Below are 20,062 nucleotides of genomic sequence, written 5' to 3' on the forward strand. Positions count from 1 at the left end.
CATGAATTCTTGTCCCATATTCTGCCCACTAAAAATCTACCCACTGTTCTTGCTCCAGATCTTTTCCATGTGACATACCCCACCTGGAGCCGACCTGGGCTTCCATCATAAATCAGCAAAGTCAGAGCGGCCGAGGCTTCTACGTTGTTCAGGCAAATTAAAAATAAAACACTGCTGACAGACCTTGGCCAAATTTAGCAAGAGGAAAAGAATGAAAAGGGCAAACTAGCGTTCAGACGACTCGATGCCAGTTTCCAGCCTTGAGCACAGCACTCCTGGCTGAGCGATTAGCTGGGATTAATCCTGGACTTGTTGACAGGCCCTGTACCGGCCTGGCTCCCTCTGTCCATGTGAGCCTCACAGGCTGTCACTCCTTTCCCCTGCCTCTCCATCTGAGCCCTCAACCCTCCTTAGCAAGTTGCCTACACTTCCTCCCCTTGGCTTCCTGCAGGCCCTTTGAAGAGAACTTTTCAAATTCAATTTCTTCCCAGACAGCCATGGGCTCCAGTGGCTGATATCAATCAAAATCTCCTCCTGCAGCTGTGGTCTGAGTGTGTGAACACAGCACTGTGTGTTCTTATCATAATCCAGCAGATGCTATTTACTGACACTGTGATTACATATATAAGCTCGTATCTATATATCTCCAGCTCACAAAACTCTTGCCTTCTAACATCAGCAACTCGAATGCCAAAGCTGAAAGGGAACTCAGAGGTTATCTGACCCAACGAACACATCCTACAGGTGAGAAATAGTCCCCGATGGGCAGTGTCTTGCTCAATGTCACAGGAGGGAATTAACAGCAGGAAAAGCATTACAGACCAGCTCTCCAGGCTCCCAGGACAAGATTCTTTCCAGGACGCTGGAAAGGGAGCATCCCTCCATCTCCCACCCCCATGCCATCCTGCTCCCCTTAGCCTGGAAAGGAACTTGAGTTGGCAAAGAAGCAGAGCCTTAATAGGTCACCGCTACACTGGAGCCTTACGTGATAAAGCAAACTTGCCACAGCTCTGGTAGCAGACAGCCAGCATCTCTACATGCTCACTCGTCCCCCACTTCCACAGTCTTGAAATTGCTTTCTAATTAACTCAATGTGGATTATCCCTGTTAGTAAATTTTCTAATGTGTTATTAATTGCTCTAAACGTCAGCTGCAGCTCATTCTCCACAAATTCAGGAGTGCCGCAGCGGGCTCCCTGGTGTTGGTGAGGCTGTTTCTAAACAACTAGTGCCATCGTGTGGGCAAAAAAGCCAAGCAGAAAAAAGTCTCCTGAAGTTGATTGAATCCATGAACTGGTTTCAGGAGTCATAGTTTGGTTCTCTTCTCTCCTCCCTTTACCCCAACTTCCACCCTCCCTCCACTTCCCTTCTACCATCACCTCCATCTATAGGAACACCGCATAATTTCTATAGACTAAGAAACCATGCCGGAAGCTTAGGCAATCAAAGTCGCTGGCTCAACACCCCACACCTAGTTGACTGCAGTCTTACGCTGGAGTCAAAGGTCCAACATGAAGCTTGCTACCACTAACTCACCCCAGAAAATAGGTAATAAATGCCTTCTCAATATTCCTCAAACAAGTGAAGACACGAAGATCTCATGTCCTCATGAGGGAGTCTGAGGAACCGAGAAGTTGATGTGTTTAGGACTACACGAGACATCCTAATTTGGAGTCCTCTGTTCCATCTTCAAAGCCCAAATATAGAAAGTCGTTTCTTTCCTCCTTGTCCTATTTAGCTGCAGAGGGTCTAAGAATGAGTTCAAACATCAGTGTAGAATGGATTTGATCAAAATTTCTTAAGGCGAGAATTCAAGCTTGAGGAGGCATGAGGTTTCTCAGACTAGAGTAAACATAATAGCCAGAAATGAGTAATTACGGGACGGCACCAGACGATTTTCCAAAAAGCCGCGCTGGGCAACTGTCCCAAGCTCTACAATTTGGGACAAATTCCCAATTCCCAATTCTACAATTCCCAAAATTGCACAATAATTTTTTTAAATGTTTTATTTATTTCTAGGAGAGAGAGAGAGAGAGAGACAGCGTGAGCAGGGGAGGGTCAGAGAGAGAGGGAGTCACAGACTGAAACAGACTCCAGGCTCTGAGCTGGCAGTCAGCACAGAGCCCGACGCGGGGCTCGAACCCACGAACCGCGAGATCATGACCTAAGCGAAAGTCTGACGCTTAACCGACTAAGCCACCCAGGCGCCCCGCACAATAATTTTTGAAGGGTGAGTAAAAGATACTTTTAAACAAAGGGAATTTAACTGTAATTTAATTGAATTGATCTGTGTTTCTGTCTGTCGTTACTACACGGCTTGATTTTCCATATAATGAGAACAATTGCTGTGTTTTTAATAAATATTAGTTAAAAACTATTTTCTTTTCAACTTATGAATAGTAGTTCTGGAGAGAAATGGAAAGGTAGAATCGACTCCTCGTTACTTTTGTGCAAAAATCTGCCATTGAATTGCTTATGTCTCTCAAAAAAATAGTTTATAATTTACTATGTGATTTAAAGGTTTATCTTATTATAAATTTTTCCTTCTTTCGCTAAAACAAAGAACACAATTTCCAAGCGCAAATAAAATCCCACTGTGCCATTATCACTGCAGAAAAGAGAAATGTTTATATCTTTATTTCCATATCTAGGGATGGCTGTTAATAGTAATAATTTACTTCATTATATAAGTTTCTACAAAGACCAATCTGGATTTTACTCATTCCTGTCTTCATGTCAATCTTAAAAAGTAACCTTGCCTGGGGCTCCTGTGTGGGTCAGGTGGTTACACAACCTGCTCTGGCTTCGGGCTTAGTCCTGAGTCCTGCTCTGCACTGACAGCGAGGAGCCTGCTTGAGATTCTCTCCCCCCCTCAAATAAATAAATAAACTTAAAAACTTTTTTTTGAAAACAATTTTTTAAAATATTTTTATTTATTTCTAGGAGAGAGAGAGAGAGACAGCATGAGCAGGGGACGGTCAGAGAGAGAGGGAGACACAGACTCTGAAATAGGCTCCAGGCTCTGAGCTGGCAGTCAGCACAGAACCCAATGCGGGGCTCGAACCCACGAACCGCAAGATCATGACCCAAGCGAAAGTCAGACGCTTAACCGACTAAGCCACCCAGGCGTCCCGAAAACAATTTTTAAAAAAAGTAATTCTGCTTTGTGACAAGAAGGGGGTGACCAGCTGAATTGAGCTTTAGTTGAGATTTGCTGTTCTTTGTATCTAGCAAAGAAGAATATACCATCACTCTCTTCCAATCCTCCAAACTCCTTCAACATTTCCAATGTCCCCCGTACTTCCATCCCCCCCAAATCGCTAACCGTAACAAAAACCCATGATTATTTTTAATTAACATGTATTACATATATTGTACCAAAAAAATGTTCTCAGCAATATGACATCAGGAAGTGTTTTCAGACTTCCTGAGTCTCTTTGTGGCTTCTCCATTTCCTAGTGCCCACAGACTTGGTATAAGATACCAAGAATCAAATCCAGGTTCAATGGCCTCTTAGCAACATGAACTCATGACCCCCTTTCTCTAACAAAACTATTTCTCCTTGGTAATAATTAGTAACGACATAGTATAGTGCTGAGATAATTTCTGATTTATGCCTGTTGATCTGAAGGTGGGTGTTATGGGCTGAATTGTGTCTCCCAAAATTCACATGATGAAATCCTCACCCCCAGTACCTCAAAAATGTGACTGTATTTGGAGGTGGCAATAGAGCCTTTAAAGAGGTGGTTAAGGGGTTCCTGGGTGGCTCAGTTGGTTAAGCGTCCGACTTCGGCTCAGGTCATGATCTCGTGGTTCGTGGGTTCGAGCCCTGCATCGGGCTCTGTGCTGACTGCCAGCTCAGAGCCTGGAGCCTGTTTCAGATTCTGTATCTCCCTCTCTCTCTGACCCTCCTCTGTTCACGATATCTCTCTCTCTCTCTCTCTCTCTCTCTCAGAAATAAATTTAAAAAAAAAAAAAGGTGGTTAAGATAAAATGAAGTCGTTAGAGTGGGCCCTAATCCAGTCTGACTGATGTCCTTTCTAGAAGAAATGAGGACGGACACATCTAGGGTTGCACAAGCACCCAGGACCATGTGAGGACACAAGGAGATGGGGGCCATCTCCAAGGCAAGGAGAGAGGTCTCAGAAGAAACCAAATCCGAGACACCTTGATCCCTGACCCCTAGCCTTCAGACTGTTGTTGAAACCAGCCACTCTGTGGTATTTGGCTCTGGTAGCCCAAGCAGACTAATACAGTGTGGATCAAGTCTCCCATCTTGGACACTTCCTTTATCCACCTACCCAAGCAGGAAGAGGCTCTCTGGATGATCACATGTGAGGATACTCATGAGGCCTCAGTCTTAATGAGCAAATGTGGCCATCACAGCCATTATCATCTGTATAGTGTTGGCCATAGTGCTGGGTACTGTGGGCTTTGGAGCGATAAAAACCTGGATTTCAATTCTACCCCCAGTTCTTGCAGGCTGTGTGATCTTGAGCGCATTTCTTAACCTCTCTGACTCTATTTCCTTATTTGAAAATGGGAATAATAATAGTAACTGGTAATGTTCTTGGGAGAATTAAATGAGCTAATACATGTAAGGTGCTTAGCACACTATTAAACACATTGCCTCAAGAACTCCCCATTCTCCCCCAAACCCTCACCCCTCACAGTGTTTTCCATCTTGTTTAGAGACAGCTAACTCCCTAGTTCAAGGTAAACTCCTAAAACTCATCCCTCATTTATCTTTCTCTAAATCCTCACATCCAATCCGTGAACAAATTCTGGTCTTGTTAAAATTCAGGTCAGATCACTTCACGTCTCTGATCAAAAACCTCCTGTGGTTCCCCATCTTGGCTAGAGTAAAAGCCAAAGACTTCACAAGGACAAACCAGGATCATTACTTCTTCCACCCACTTTCTACAGCCACACTGACACTTGTGCTAGTCCTCAAAAAGTCCATAAGTACTTCTGCTTGCTGTCCTATCTGCCTGAGATACTGCAGTAAACACTGCCATTTTATTTATTTATTTAAGTTTATTTATTTTGAGAGAGAGAACGGGAATGCATGGGGGAGGGGTAGAGAGAGAGGGGAAAGAGAGAGAATCCCAAGTAGGCTCTGCACTGTCAGCACACAGACTGATGCAGGGCTCTATCTCACAAACTGTGAGACCATGACCTGAGTTGAAACCAGGAGTCAGATGCTTATCCAACTGAGCCACCCAGGAGTACTGATGCTACCATTTTAGACAGGGCTTTTCAGAAAAACACAACCAATAGGAGAGTTTTCTATTGTAGATATCTAGGAAAGGAATGTATTATGAGGAAGTAGCTCACATGATTATGGAGGCTGAGAAGTCCCATGACCTGCCATTTGTGAGCTAGGACTCAGGCAAGCTAGTGGTATAAGATCTAGTGTAAGGGCAGGGAAAGACTGATGTCCCAGCTTGAACAGTCAAACAGAGACAGAGAGGGTGAGAGAGAGGATGGGTTCTGCCTTCCTCCACCTTTTTGTGCTATTAAGGCCCTCAGCAGATTGTATGGTGCCCACCCACGTTGAAGATGACAGACTACCTTATTCAGTCTACAAATTCAGATGTTAATATCATCCAGAAACATCCTTACAGATACAGCTAGAAATAATGGTTAGTCATATATCTGAGCATTTTGTGACCCAGTCAAGTTGACACATAAAATTAACCATCAGAGCTGCCTCTGACTTCTAGGAACCTGCAGTCCAATGTGGAATTAAAATAAACAAATCTGGAGTAGTTGGTAGGGTAGAGAGAGATAATGAGTTTATGAATCCAGAGTCAAGAGATATGAGATGTATATTCTGCTCTGTCACTATGTAACTCTGTAACCTTGAACCATTCATGTAACCACACTGCAATGATGATTTTCTCAGATTAATCTTATGTAAAAATGGGCAACACCTACTTTCCAGAATCCCATGAGAATTAAATAATCAGAGGAAAATGCCTGGCTTAGAGTCTGATGCTATGTAGGCATTAATAAATATTAGGTGCTACATGGGAGTGCTAGAGAAATATCCACCCCCTAAAAATATTTTAATTAAATTTGCCTTCTTAGAGTTATACTATAAAATCAATCCATAACAAATCAGAACAGAGATGTGAAAAGTCCCATGAAGAGGAGAAGGGAAGGAAGTGAGTACGGCTACCAGGGGGCAATGCAAAAGATCCTAAGAGTGCTGGAAAAGTCTGTATTTGACTGTATCAAGGTCAATATGCTGGTTATGATATTGTACTATAATTTTGCAAGATGTTGCCATTGAGGGCAACGGTAAAGGGTATATGGAATCTTTATTATTTCTTACAGCTGCATGTAAATCAGTTTAATTTTTTAGTGCTTATTTATGTATTTATTTATTTGAGACAGAGAGAGGGAGAGAGAGAGCAAGAAAGAGAGGAGATGAGTGGGGGAAGGGCAGAGATAGGGAGGGAGACAGAGAATTCCAAGCAGGCTCCACACTGTCAGCACAGAGCCTGGCAACGGGGTTTGAACCCATGAACTGTGATATCTTGACCTGAGCTGAAATCAAGGATCAGACACTTAACTGACTGAGCCACTCTGGTACCCCAGAAATTTATTTTTTAAGTGATATTGAATAAGAAATGTTTCTAAATCTGAAGGGAACAAAGCAAAGAATTTTATTTAAGTCCAAAAGTGAATGGGAAAAAGTTTTGAAAGGCTATTTCTATTTCTCTAGAAAATATAAACTGCTAGATACTGCCAGATAAATTTTGAATCATAAACCAACATGTTCCCCTTACCAGCAAGAGGAACTCAAGCAGGCCACTGCCACTGCCTTGGGAGGGAGAACAAAGATAATTCTTAATTTATGACCTTCCAATTAGCCCGTTGAAACTCATTACCCAGAAAATAAGTCCAAGAAACAAAATATTTTGATTTGCCTTAGCTTGAGCCATATGAATTTAGTGTATCCCATAAATAACAGATTTGGATCAAGCACTAGGCCGCCCCATTTCCATATGTGATCAATATCCTGGTGAGCAGACAGGGGTTTGGAAGGAGAGGTGAAGGAAAGGAGACAGGCCAAACAAGAGAGATGTTGATGAGAGCCTCCAAGAAGGGACCCTAGGCATCAGCCCAGTTGGAACAAAATTGGGAGAAGGGGAGGTGTGAATAGAACCATGTCCCAATATGTTTGGGGATCTATGAACACAGAGTAGCTGACTTCCTGGGTTGAGCCTGGAAAAATGGGCCAAATCTCACAGTTGCACTGTAGCATGTCTGGATGAGGCCCAGGAGCTGAGTTGATAACACTGTGTGGGGTGCAGGGGATCAGAGATCAGAGAGTAGCCATGGATTCTCTGATGCTGGATTCTGGAAAGGACACAGAGAGGTTGCAAGAGGATCTCACTGTTGCAAGGAGGAGGAGACAGAACTAAAGTCAGATGACCAGTGATGAAAAAGAGTTCTGTCCCCAATACGAAGATGTGATGACATCCATACCCAAGGCCCTGAGCAGATATCAACCAGGTCCCCATTACCCATCTCCAAGCCATACTGTCAGAAATGTAGGAGGCACCAAAGGACAGAGTGTGGGGAATAAGCTTAGGAATTCCCAGGCTTACACTAATGGGTTAACAAGGCATAAAGAAGTACAAACTATAGGATTCTCAGACCTGAGTTTGGATAAACAAGATTAGGCGTACAAGGATAGAGAAGGGGCTAAGGCCCCCAGAATAAAGTAGGGAGGGGCAAAAGCCCCAACACAGAACATAGGTATATGAAATAAACAAGATTAGGCATTCAGGGTGAAAGCTCCCCCTCCCCGCCCCCCATTTAATAAATAGCAGAAAGCTGCTTTCACAGGAAGGAAGGACCAAATTAGGTAAACAGGTAAATAGGGCCATAGACCCCTGCTGGTAAAGCTGCCCAGAGTGCAAATGATTAACAAAAGAAAAGGTGTCTTGTTAACTCTGAGGTCACATGTCCTATCTGTCTCATCCCCTAGCCTACCTAAGATCAACCAAGGTGGTGCCTCAAGTCTGCTGTAAACAACCTTCTGCCCAGCTGCCTCGCTACAGGATTTTGTTTTGTAGTAACCCAAACCCCTAGCCCCCCATATCTTCAAGACCATCTTTCTCTCACATCCCTGAATTAATGTTCACAGTTTCATTGTCTCTTTGTGCACGTCCATCACCATGTTTGTAAGCCTTCTGATCCTAATAAAAATGGGGCAAGGACTCTTATTTGGGGCTCTTGTCTTTTCCCATACGTTAGCCATCTCTCGAATTTGATCCTGCATCCCGCGTTTTTACTAGACAAGAAAGAACTCTAGACCCAGAGTCTACAACAACAGAGGACAAGAGGGAAAATACAGGAGTGACTAGTTTCATGTGAAATGACTGGGAAAATGAGACACTGTTTAGATACCTGCCTTTCAATTAAACGGGAATTCCTAATGGTGAGTCGATTGGCTTCTGAAAGCAAATAAATTCAGTGACTTGCACAGCTGAATTTTATAACTTCTCTGCCAATGGATTTTATATGTGGTTTCAATTTTTTCATATTTTTCTACATTCGAGTATATGACATGTAATAATAATTGTGTGATTAAAAGGGAAAATCCAAAATATGATTTGAGGCCCCAAGATCAACAACTATTGACACCAAGCTGTACTGCCTCTGCACAGCATTGCCACCTCACATACCCCTTGGATACAACCTGAAGTTCCTGGTTTCTCGTGCCTTTTAAAGCCATGGAGACAACACTCCCAAATTTTAATATTCTTTCTCCCAGCACCATTCTCTTCTCTTTCTCTGGTGACCAGTGAAAGAGTGGCCACTTGGAGACCTTGTCTATGTGTCAGGCATTGCCGTTGTGAAGGTCCATCCAGATGCCAAGCTCTTCTTACTCCTAGGGGGCCTCTCGTTCCTCTGGGATCCTGGGCCTAACAGATGCCACTAGCTAATGAGCCCAACTATCCCAACTCAGCCTCTCAGTGAAGGGTTACAAAAAGAAGCAAAGAGGAGGGGAGAGGATGCTGGCAATTTCCCTCTCTACCACCTTCACAAGCTTTGCCTTATTCAAATATCACCTGCGCTATGAATATTTGCCTTTTAAGGAAGTCACCTTGTTTAGATGAAGACTTTCACATGCTTTCTAATGATAGTAGCAGAAACACAATGTAAGAAGGAAAATGCTTTCTCTGTTAGAAAGGAAGGTTATCGGGTGCAAAGGTCTACCAGCACCAACCAGATAGTTTCTCCTTTCCAATACCAAAAGGACTAAAAGAAAATGGGGAAGGCAATCCAGTGTTAATGCACACCCAACGTGACTAAGTCTCCACCTAAAATCACCAGGTATACTACCTAAAATCATTTCATCTACCACAACTGGACTTTGTAAAACACCCAAGGATATGATGGGTAAGAGTCCTCCCAACCAAAAGGCTCTTTTATGTTACGAATCATTCCACACCTGTCCCTGAGCAGCTGACTGTGGAAAGTCAGTTCAGGAAATGCCCAGTGGATGGCAGCATTGAGACCAGCGTTGCCCAAGCAAGACTTCTTAATATAGCTCCAGTTGTTTACAGCCTCAGCCAGCTCCAGCAGCTCTCCCTCCTCCTCACCTGCTGTTTGTCTGCATCTGCTTCTACGTCCCCAAGGAAAACAACAGACCGGCTCATCACTTCATGTGGAAACCAGAACTGGGGGGCTTCAAAATACTCACATTTGTTGGGAGAAGGCCCAGCCCCCCTGCCCTCACTCCTCATGGAATCTGAATTCACCGTCTGAATATACCAAACAGAAAGGATTAAGAAGATCCCTGGGCCCTGGATCCAATTCGATGTTTTAAATCAAACAACCAACCTGCCAGCATTTTTAAGCATAGCATGGCCTTAGACAGGAATTACAGAACATGATAACCTGCAGCTTGCAAGCTATACATTAATTGGGCAGATGATATGAAAGTTGCTACTATTAATGAGCAAAACCGGATAGGACATAACTGTTAAATTACATGCTAGAGACCATAAGCAATTGAGGTTTCAGAGGGAATTATGGGAAGGCCAAGCAGAGCCTTCTTTCCCAAGGCCCATTAAAATGCCTATAGCGCGCCTGGGTGGGTCGGTCAGTTAAGTATCCGACTTCTGCTCAGGTCATGATCTTACAGTTTGTGGGTTCAAGCCCAGCATTGGGCTCTGTGCTAAGAGCTTGGAGCCTGGAGCCCACTTCAGATTCTGTGTGTGTGTGTGTCTCTCTCTGCCCCTTCCCTGTTCATTCTCTCTCTCAAAAATTAAATCTTAAAAATTTTAATAGGGGCACCTGGGTGGCTTAGTCGGTTAAGCGTCTGACTTTCGCTTAGGTCATGATCTCGCGGTTCGTGGGTTCGAGCCCCGCGTCGGGCTCTGTGCTGACTGCCAGCTCAGAGCCTGGAGCCTGTTTCAGTCTGTGACTCCCTCTCTCTCTGACCCTCCTCTGCTCATGCTGTCTCTCTCTCTCTCTCCTAGAAATAAATAAAACATAAAAATAAATAAATAAATAAATAAAAATAAATAAAAAAAAATTTTAATAAAAAAAGAAAATGCCTATAAAACATCTAAAATGCAAGAAAATGTCAGCAATAACAGATACTAGGGATAAAAATTAGACAGACGCCAGGATCCCCAGGAGTCTCTGCAGCACGATGGGTAGAGATGGTGTGTATTGGTCAGCTAGGGCTCTCGTAACAAATACCACAGATGGATGGCTTCCACACAAGTCTATTTCTGACAGTTCTGGAAGTCCTAAACCAAAGCATCCTCAGGGATGGTTTCTCCTGGAGCCTCTCTCCTTGGCTTGCAGATGGCCGAATTCTGGTGGGGAATTCTCTCCCCAGGGGCTTTCCTCTTTGCTCCTCTGTGCCTGCTGCCTGTTCTTCCCTGCATCAGGCTACCAATCTATTGGGCTATAAATCACTCACATGACATCATTTAATCTTAATTACCCGTGAAAGGTTCTGCCTCCAAATACAGTTACATTGAGTGTTAGGGATTCAACATAAGAATGTTGAAGGACGGGGCACCTGGGTGGCTCAGTAGGTTAAGTGTTGGGCTTCGGCTCAGGTCATGATCTCACAGTTCCGTGGGTTCCAGCCCTGTGTCGGGCTCTGTGCTGACAGCTAGCTCAGAACCTGGAGCCTGTTTCAGATTCTGTATCTCCCTCTCTCTCTGACCCTCCCCTGCTCATGCTGTCTCTCTCTCTCTCTCTCTCTCTCTCTCTCTCTCTCAGAAATAAACAAAACATTAAAAAAATTTTTTTAAGAATGTTGAAGGGCACAATGGTGACCACAACAGGGTCCCAAGCCACTCTTCAACTTTTGCAAAGAAAATTGTCTGAAAGGAAAACAGGAAAGAAAAGGGAAAGAGGTAGAGGGAAAGGACAGGGAGGGACAGGAGAAAAGAGACAGCCATTGATGATTGAATTGAGGTCCCTTTTGTGATGGCCCCAGGGATACCTCCCAGCTTGACAAAGGGAAGGGAGGCTGCCCCAATGAGCAGGGTTGCTCAAAGTAGAGAGTCCTTGAACTTGAGCTGAAGTGAGACTCTGCCTCAGATAAGGAGCGGCTGCCTGTACCCTGGAAGCTGACTCCAAAGGCAAGGATAAAATCGATTCCAGCAAGCAGCACTGCATTAACCAGAAAAACAAGCCTAGGGGAAAGGTTAAAGAGCCCCTCAGAATGCTCTCCTACAATCCCGCCTGCTCTTTACAACTACAGCTTTAGATGCACGTAAGATTTATTCTGAGTTCAATGACTATGTACTTCATTCACCATATGAAAAAAAATTCAATGACTCTAAAAGGGGTCTGCAAATACACAATAAGCCAGGTGCCTATCCGTATTTGTCTTCTTATTCTGTCAAATAAGAACCCATTGGGGTGCTTGGGTGGCTCGGTCTGTTAAGCATCCCACTAAAGCTCATGATCTCATGGTCCATGAGTTTGAGCCTCACGTTGGGCTCTGTGCTGACAGCTCAGAGCCTGGAGTCTGCTTTGGATTCTGTGTTTCCCTCTTTTTCTGCCCCTTCTGCCCCTTCTGCCCCTCCCCTGCTTATTCTCTCTCTCTCTTTCTCTCTGAAAAATAAACATTTGGAAAAAAAAAAAAAGAATGGGGTGCCTGGGTGGTTCAGTTGGTTAAGTGTCCGACTCTTGATTTCATCTCAGGTCGTGATCACACGGTTTGTGAGTTCAAAACCCACATCAGGCTCTGTGCTGACAGCATGGAGACTGCTTGAGATTCTCTCTCTCTCTCTCTCTCTCTCTCTCTAAAAAAAACAAAAAAGAACAAAAATTGAAATTGAATCAAGTAAAAACTATTTCAATGTGAGTCTCTTTGTATTTGCATTGAAGAGTCTTTCATTTGGAAAGAAAGCCAGCATTGTATTTCCTGTCGAGGTAGGTCCAGGCTTAAACTCAAGCTGAAACTGCAGGTAGCTCCTGGAAGGAAAGATCTGATGGTCCTGCCGGAAGTTGACATAAGTATTCTTGAACACTTGCTCTACACAGAATTCTCCTCTTTCTACGATGAATAATGGAACAAAATCAATACGAGATCTATGAAGAAATTCCACAGCACAAAGTAAAACCTTTCTCATGACCAAATCTTTCAGTGGAAAATGCTTTTCCGTAATCAGAAGAAAAATGGGAAAATATTTATATACTTTTGTTCCTGTAAGGAATTGTCTCTATTGAACAAGAATTGGGCCTTGATGAGGAGATAAGCTGAGCTAAGAAGGAAGGGCGATGAAACTAACACCCAGGGAGAAGACATAAAATAAATACATTGGGTGCCAGAAAAGACAAGTTTGCAACTTGGTGATACAGAAGACAAACTGCAGAAACACTCTGATCACAAAGGAAATGAATAAAGAGATGGAAATGACCACAGGAAAAGGACAGCGATAGACACTTGAGGTTAAATGAAATGGTGATGTGAAATCCAAAGAATGGTAGGTGTTCCTCCAAAGTTAGTTGAATCCAGTCAAACCAAATGGAATGAAAGCATGGTTCCAGATATAACTGAAGTCATTTTCCAGCACTAAACACACCTTTGGCTTTAGGAGCCCTCCTTACTATATTTTGATAAAGATAATGAACAAAGAGATCTCTTCTAAGATACAGACTATTAGAATTTTGAAGTTTAAAGAATAATGAAGAGTCTTGAAAATATTCATTCTTGGAAAAAATTACCTTTAAAAAAACAAAAATTATGAAGTATGATAAATATAAAATGACTTTCATTAGGGGTACCTGCATGGCTCAGTTGGTTAAGCGTCTGACTTCAGCTCAGATCATGATCTCATGGTTTGTGGGTTCGAGTCCCATGTTTGGCTATGTGCTGACAGCTCAGAGCCTGGAGCCTGCTTTGGATTCTGTGTCTCCCTCTCTCTCTGCCCCTCCCCAACTCATGCTCTGTTTCTCTCTGTCTCAAAAGTAAATAACATAAAAAAATTTTTTTAATGACCTTCATTATTGTATTAGATGTTTTTTCTTTGATTTTTACTATGGTTAGGATAACCATTGCTACCCTACATTGGTTTGGGTTTTTTTTTTTTCTGTTTTTGTTTTTAATTTATGATAGTTAATAGATAGATAAATAGATAATCTCCAACTTTTTACCTATCAATGCTATTTTATCCTTTTAATTTAATCATTTTAATGTACTATAAATATATTACCCATACAAAGAGTGCATAGGGGCACCTGGATGGCTCAGTTGGTTGAGCATCTGACTTCCGCTCAGGTCATGATCTTGCAGTTCGTGGGTTCAAGCCCCTGCATTGGGCTCTGTGCAGACAGCTCAGAGCCTGAAGCCTGTTTCAGATTCTGGGTCCCTCTCTCTCTGCCCTTTCCCCACTCATGCTCTGTCTCGCTCTATTTCTCAAAAATAAATAAATGTAAAAAAAAGTAAAAACAAAACAAAGAGTGCATAAAAACATTTATGTGTAAATCTCTTCCTCTTGAATTCAAATAGAACCTGTGACTTGTTCTAATCAAGGGATTATGGCCAAAGTGATAATCATGCTTTTTGACTACGCTATGTCACAAGACCGTATCTATGAAGACCCTGCCAGAAGAGAGACTTTTCTCCCTTGTGCACTGTGAGAGGACCCACAGATATGTCATCAGGCAGGGAAGGGCTGGCAGACTCTGGGAAGTGAGAGCAGGCCACTGGCTAACAGCCAACAAGAAGACAGAGACAAATACTGTAGGATTCCACTTATACAAGGTACTTGGAAGGGTTAAATTCATAGAGACAGAAAGTATATTGGTGGCTGCCAAGGACTGGAGAGGTGGCGAAAATGGGGAGCTGTTTAATGGGGACAGAGTTTCGGTTTGGGAAGACGAAAACGTTTCAGGGATGGACAGCAGTGATGGTTGTACAACAATGGGAATGTGCTTAATACCACTGAACCGTCCACTTAAAAATGGTTAATATGGGAAATTTTATGTTAAAAAATCACGTACTGGAAGAGAGGGGTTAGCTAAAACTATGGTGGTGATCTTTTTGCAAGATATAAAATATATCACGTCAACACACTGTACACTTTAAACTTACACAGTGTTGCATGTCAACTCTATCTCAAGAAAGCTGGGGAAAAATTAAAAATAAAATAATTTTAGAAAGAAAGAGTGAAATAATAAATGGATGCTGCTTTCAGCTGCTAAATATGTGAAAATTTATTAAGCGCCATAGGAAACTAATAAAACACTATTCGTGCGCAGTCTGATAAATGCTTATACAGAGCTACAACTCAAATTAAGAAATAGTATATTGCCAGCCTTAAAAGTTTTTGTGTGTCCTTTCTCATTCATACCTTAAAGCAAACACTTGTCTGTCTTTGCTTTATGCTTTTACTATCTGGGAATACATCCCTAAGTGCAAGTTTTTGAAATTTGTATAAATAAAATAGTTTATTTATTTATTTACTTATAAAATAAAATAATTTTTTCCTGTCTGACTTTTTTTATTCCTCTTGATATTTGAAGATTCACTACATTCATTGTGTCCAGCTCTGCTTCAATTTCATTGCTATAAAGCATGCTAGTATATAAATTTACTATAATTTCCTTAAGCATTGACTGTTGGGGCCACTTGAGTTGTTTCTTGTTTTGACTGATAGGATTTCATCTGAGCTGGGATTTTTATAAGGAATAACTAATTGGATTTAATATTTTAAACCAATCCTTCCCTTTTAATAGTTGAGTTTCATCCATCCATATTGATTATGACAAACAATACACTTGTTCCTCATTTTTGTTATTTTAGTTTCCCCAAGATGTGAAAAACAAGCTAACCATTAACTCTGTATCAGATGTAGAGGCCAAGGGCAGGCCGCCCCAAGCTGGGCTGCTTTGGCATGCAGATTACTTTGAGTTAAAAAGTAATCAAAACTCAGCAAATTCAGGAACAGCTCTTTACCTCCCTTCACAACTGCCTAAAAAGAATTTTTTTTTCCCTTAACTGGGGATACACCCAATGCAGAGCTTGAACTCATGACCCAAAAATCAAAAGTTGCATGTTCCACTGACTGAGCCAGCCAGGCACCCCTAAAAAGAATTTAGATAGAGTCCCTACTCCAGGAAGGGAGCTCTCGTCACAGATAACTAACTACATTATGATATGAACTAGGTATAATAGGAAGGAAACTAGCCAGACCTGTTTGATCAAAGTCTTTGTTTCCAAGTGGCCCAGCAAACACTTGTTTACCAGCCATTTCCTCTTTTTCCTCTTCCTATAGATTGCATTCCTTCCCTTAGAAGTCCCAGACTCCTGGGGTGCATGAGTGGCTTAGTTGGTTAAATATCCAAAGACTTGATTTGGGCTCAGGTCATGATCTTACTCTTGAGTTCCAGACCCATTGTCTGTGGGGAGCCTGCTTGGGATTCTTTCTCTCTCTGCCTCTCTCTCTCTCTCTCTCTCTCTCTCTATCAAAAATAAATAAATAAATAAACTTTAAAAAAATGAAGTCCCAGACCCTACCCCCTGCTCCTTAATTCAGAATGATATATACCTCGCTTTGCCTGTGTTTGGAATTTCCTTATCCACATGGATTCCCCATACAGATGCCAATAAATTTGATTTTCCCCTATTAATGTGTCTCTTGTCAATTTGATTCTTATTCTTGCTAGGAGGACCTTTAAGGGGACAGGAATTCTTGCTCCCTGACACAGAATAAGGGAACTTGACAGGTATCCACTGTAGTCGAGCAGATCTGAACAAAATGAATGCCTGATAAAGACCAGAAATTAAATTATATATAATCTAAAATGACAAACTAACAATAATTATCTTTCATACATTAACAACAAGCACTGAAATGTTTAAAACAAAAAAAAGAGGATAAATGGACAGAAACTTGCTTTTCATAGGATGTTTAAGAAACCACTCTATGATAAATTGTGTGTGTGTGTGTGTACTCCAAGATTTCATATATTCTAATTACTGTGTTTGACCTTACATACAGCTCTATTTCAAACTTCACATACAATTTAAAAATATCCACACCTTCTTTTCTGGTACCCATGAAACATTTTCAAAGATTGCCCATATAACAGACCTCAATGCAACAAAATTATATGAAATATATCCTCTAATCAAAATTTAATGTAATGCAGTCACTAATAACAAAAATAAAGAAAAAATCCCGATGATTTGAATGTTTTAAAAAACATAACTTACAGGCTATTAGATTAAAAAAAGAAAGTAAAACTACAAATTTAGACTATTTACAGAATAACAAAAAAAAAAAAAAAAAGGCCACCACATGTTAATATGTAGTAACTGCTAGGATACCCAAAGCCTTACTCAAAACGGAAATTTGTAAGTCTAAATATATTTGTGACATGATTATATAATAAGACAAATACGTTTGATCTTCGTCCCTCGTTCATGGAACAGAGTTCTTTAAACTCTTGGAATTTCCTGAGTGATAGGGTTAAGAGGGGCATTTTTTATTCTTCATTATAAGCCCCTTTCAAGCATACCTGAATTTTGGTTGAGCTTCATAATGGGGGCTAGTTGCCAGAGGGACCTTCTCAGTGATTAGAAGGTTAGACCTTTCAGCCTCACCCCCAGTAGGGTCTGAAGAGCTTCTGAGCTGATGAATACATGGAGGTTCTGGGAGGGTGACTTGCCTAGAGAAAGCATGGAAGTTTTTTGCCCCTTCCCACATACCCTGCCTTATGCATCTCTTCCATCTGGCTGTTCCTGAGTTATCTCCTTTATAATAAATCAGTAACAGTAAGTAAAGTGATTCCCAGAGTTCTGTGAGCCATTCTAGCAAGTTATCAAACCTGAGGAAGGGGTCACGGGAACCCCTCAACTTCATAGTTGGTGAGTCAGATGTATAGGCTTCCCAGACTTGGGACTGTCATCTGAAGTGGAGGCCGTCTGGTAGTATTGTGGGGTCTGTGCTAATTCTAGTTAGCGTCAGAATTGAATTAAATTGTAGTACACCCAGTGGGTGCCCAGAAAACTGTAGAATTCGTTGGTATGAGAAAAAAAAACTCCACACATTTCATGTCAGGTGTGTTTGCGGGCTGAAACAGATCAAAACAGTAGTCCTTAAGTTTTTTTTTTTTTAAATACACATGAAATAGCTACTTAATTGAAAAATTTTAAATGTTAAAAACAAACAAATTAGGGGTACCTGGGTGGTTCAGTCAATTATATGTCTGACTCTTGATTTCCAGTCAGGTCATGACCTCAAGGTTCATGTGATCAAGCCCTGCATCAGGCTCTGTGCTGACAGCATGGAGCCTGCTTGGGATTCTCTCTCTTCCTCTCTCGCTGCCTCTGCCCTGCTCGTCTTTCTCTCAAAATAAATAAAGCACTAAAGAGAGATTTAAAAACGGAAATTTTAAAAAATCCAAACAGAAAATAATTGTGGCCTATTGATTACAAAATAGTTACAATTAGTCACCCTTCCCTGAATGTACACCTTTTGCAATATGACTTTGCAACTCTTCTTAACAAGAAGTAGAGTCTATTCCTCCAAACCCTGATACCAGTTTGGCCTTGTGACTTTCCTGTGGTTGATAAATTGCAGCAGAAGCAAGGGCTGCCGTGGCCGAGGGAAAGAGTCGATATGGTATATGGTGCACCCTGAAGTGACACATGACCTCTGTCCGCATTTCCCTGGGAAAGCAATCTCATGGCCATATCTAACTCCAAGAGACAGAGCAATACAGCCCTATCATGTGGTCAGAAGGAAAACTAGAAATATTTAGTGGGCAAATCAAACATAAGGTTCACTATGACCTGAAATCATCTTATTTGTTTGTTTGTTAAATATTTTCTTACTCCCTCCACCAAAGCATTAGTTCTGTGAATGCCAGTTTCTCGCTTGTTTGTTCCTGCTGTATCCCTAGCTCTTGGGATGTTCCTTGCCTCCAGAGAGGTTTTTAAAAATAAATTATCACATCATATAAAATTATTTGATAATGAATTAGAAAATCTTACTAATGCGGAAAGTTTTTGGAGAATATAATTTGAACCATAAATTAAGCTTAAGAAGTAGAATATCTGAAGAGAGCAATTATGGAAGTATAAATATTTAAAAGTTATCTCTAAAAAATCTTCAGGAATCAGTGGATTTTTAACAAATGAATTCTTTCAGCCTAAGTGTCCATCAACAGACGAATGGATCAAGAAGATGTGGTTTATCTATACCATGGAATACTACATGGCAATGAGAAACAATGAAATCTGGCCATGTGTAGCAACGTGGATGGACCTTGAGGGTGTTATGCTGAGCGAAATAAGTCAGGCAGAGAAGGACAAATATCATATGTTTGCACGTATAGGAGGATTAGGAGGAACTTGACGGAGGAACAAGGGGGAGAAGAAGGGCGGAAATGGTGGGGGAAAGGGAGAGAGGCAAACCATGAGAGACTCTTGAATGCTGACAAAAACTGAGGACTGATGGATGTGGGGGGGGGATGGGCATGGAGGAGGGCACTTGTGGGGATGAGCACTGAGTGTTATGTGGAAACTAATTTGACAATAAACCATTTGTAAAAAAAAAAAATTAAAAAAAATGAATTCTTTCAAAATTCTAACAAAGAACTAATTATCATGCTACAGACATTCGATTCAGATTATTTAAAAAGCTAGAAATACACTTGTGAATCAGGCATAAGCCTTTTGTCATTACCTGACAAAAAGTAATGTGAGCAAATAAATAAAATAGGAGCAAATCAAATTCAGCCCTGCATTACTAGAAGTTTTCCACCTGTTTAAGTGGAATTTTTCCGTGGATGGTTAGATATTAGGACATCTATTAGTGATTAGATATATTTAGTGTCATACATGTGGTCACCTCAATCAAAAGCAATGTTTATCTCAACATCAATAATAAAGATTCCTATCCCAAATCAAACCACCAGCCAACATACTACTCAACAATGGAAGAGTAGACACATCCCCATTTAAAACCCAGAGGAGGGAGGGCAACTGGGTGGATCAGTGAGTTAAATATCTGACTCTTGTTTCTGGCTCAGGTCCCCATCTCACAGTCATGAGATCCAGCCCTACCTTGGGCTAAGCACAGAGCGCAGAGCCTGCCTGGGGTTCTCTCTCTCTACCCCTCCCTTGCCTTGCTCTAAATACATACATACATGTATACATAAATACCAGAGGAGAGAGAGCAACACAATACAAAACACATTCACCATTATTTTATGTTTCCTGAAGGTTTTAACTAAGATAATTCAATGTGAAATGGAACTGAGAAATTGAAAAGACAAAATTACCATTATTTCTCGTCACTAGGGCTGCCTATTTAGAAAATCCAGTGAATAAATGGAAAAAGCATAAGAATTATTGAAAGTTTAGTAAAGTGACTACAAACAAAATAACTATTCCTGAGTGTGATAGCTTTCCTGTACTCACAACAAAAGGTATGCCAGAAATAAATTTCTGGGGAACATTTCTCAGATGAAACTATTAAAATTATGCTGTGGAATGAAGCAGATAAATGTTTAGAATTATTGTTATGTGAAGAGAGTAGGTTATGTAACAA

The sequence above is a fragment of the Hyaena hyaena genome, unplaced genomic scaffold (assembly GCF_003009895.1).
Source record: "Hyaena hyaena isolate Hyena2069 unplaced genomic scaffold, ASM300989v1 scaffold_74, whole genome shotgun sequence".
NCBI lineage: Eukaryota > Metazoa > Chordata > Mammalia > Carnivora > Hyaenidae > Hyaena > Hyaena hyaena.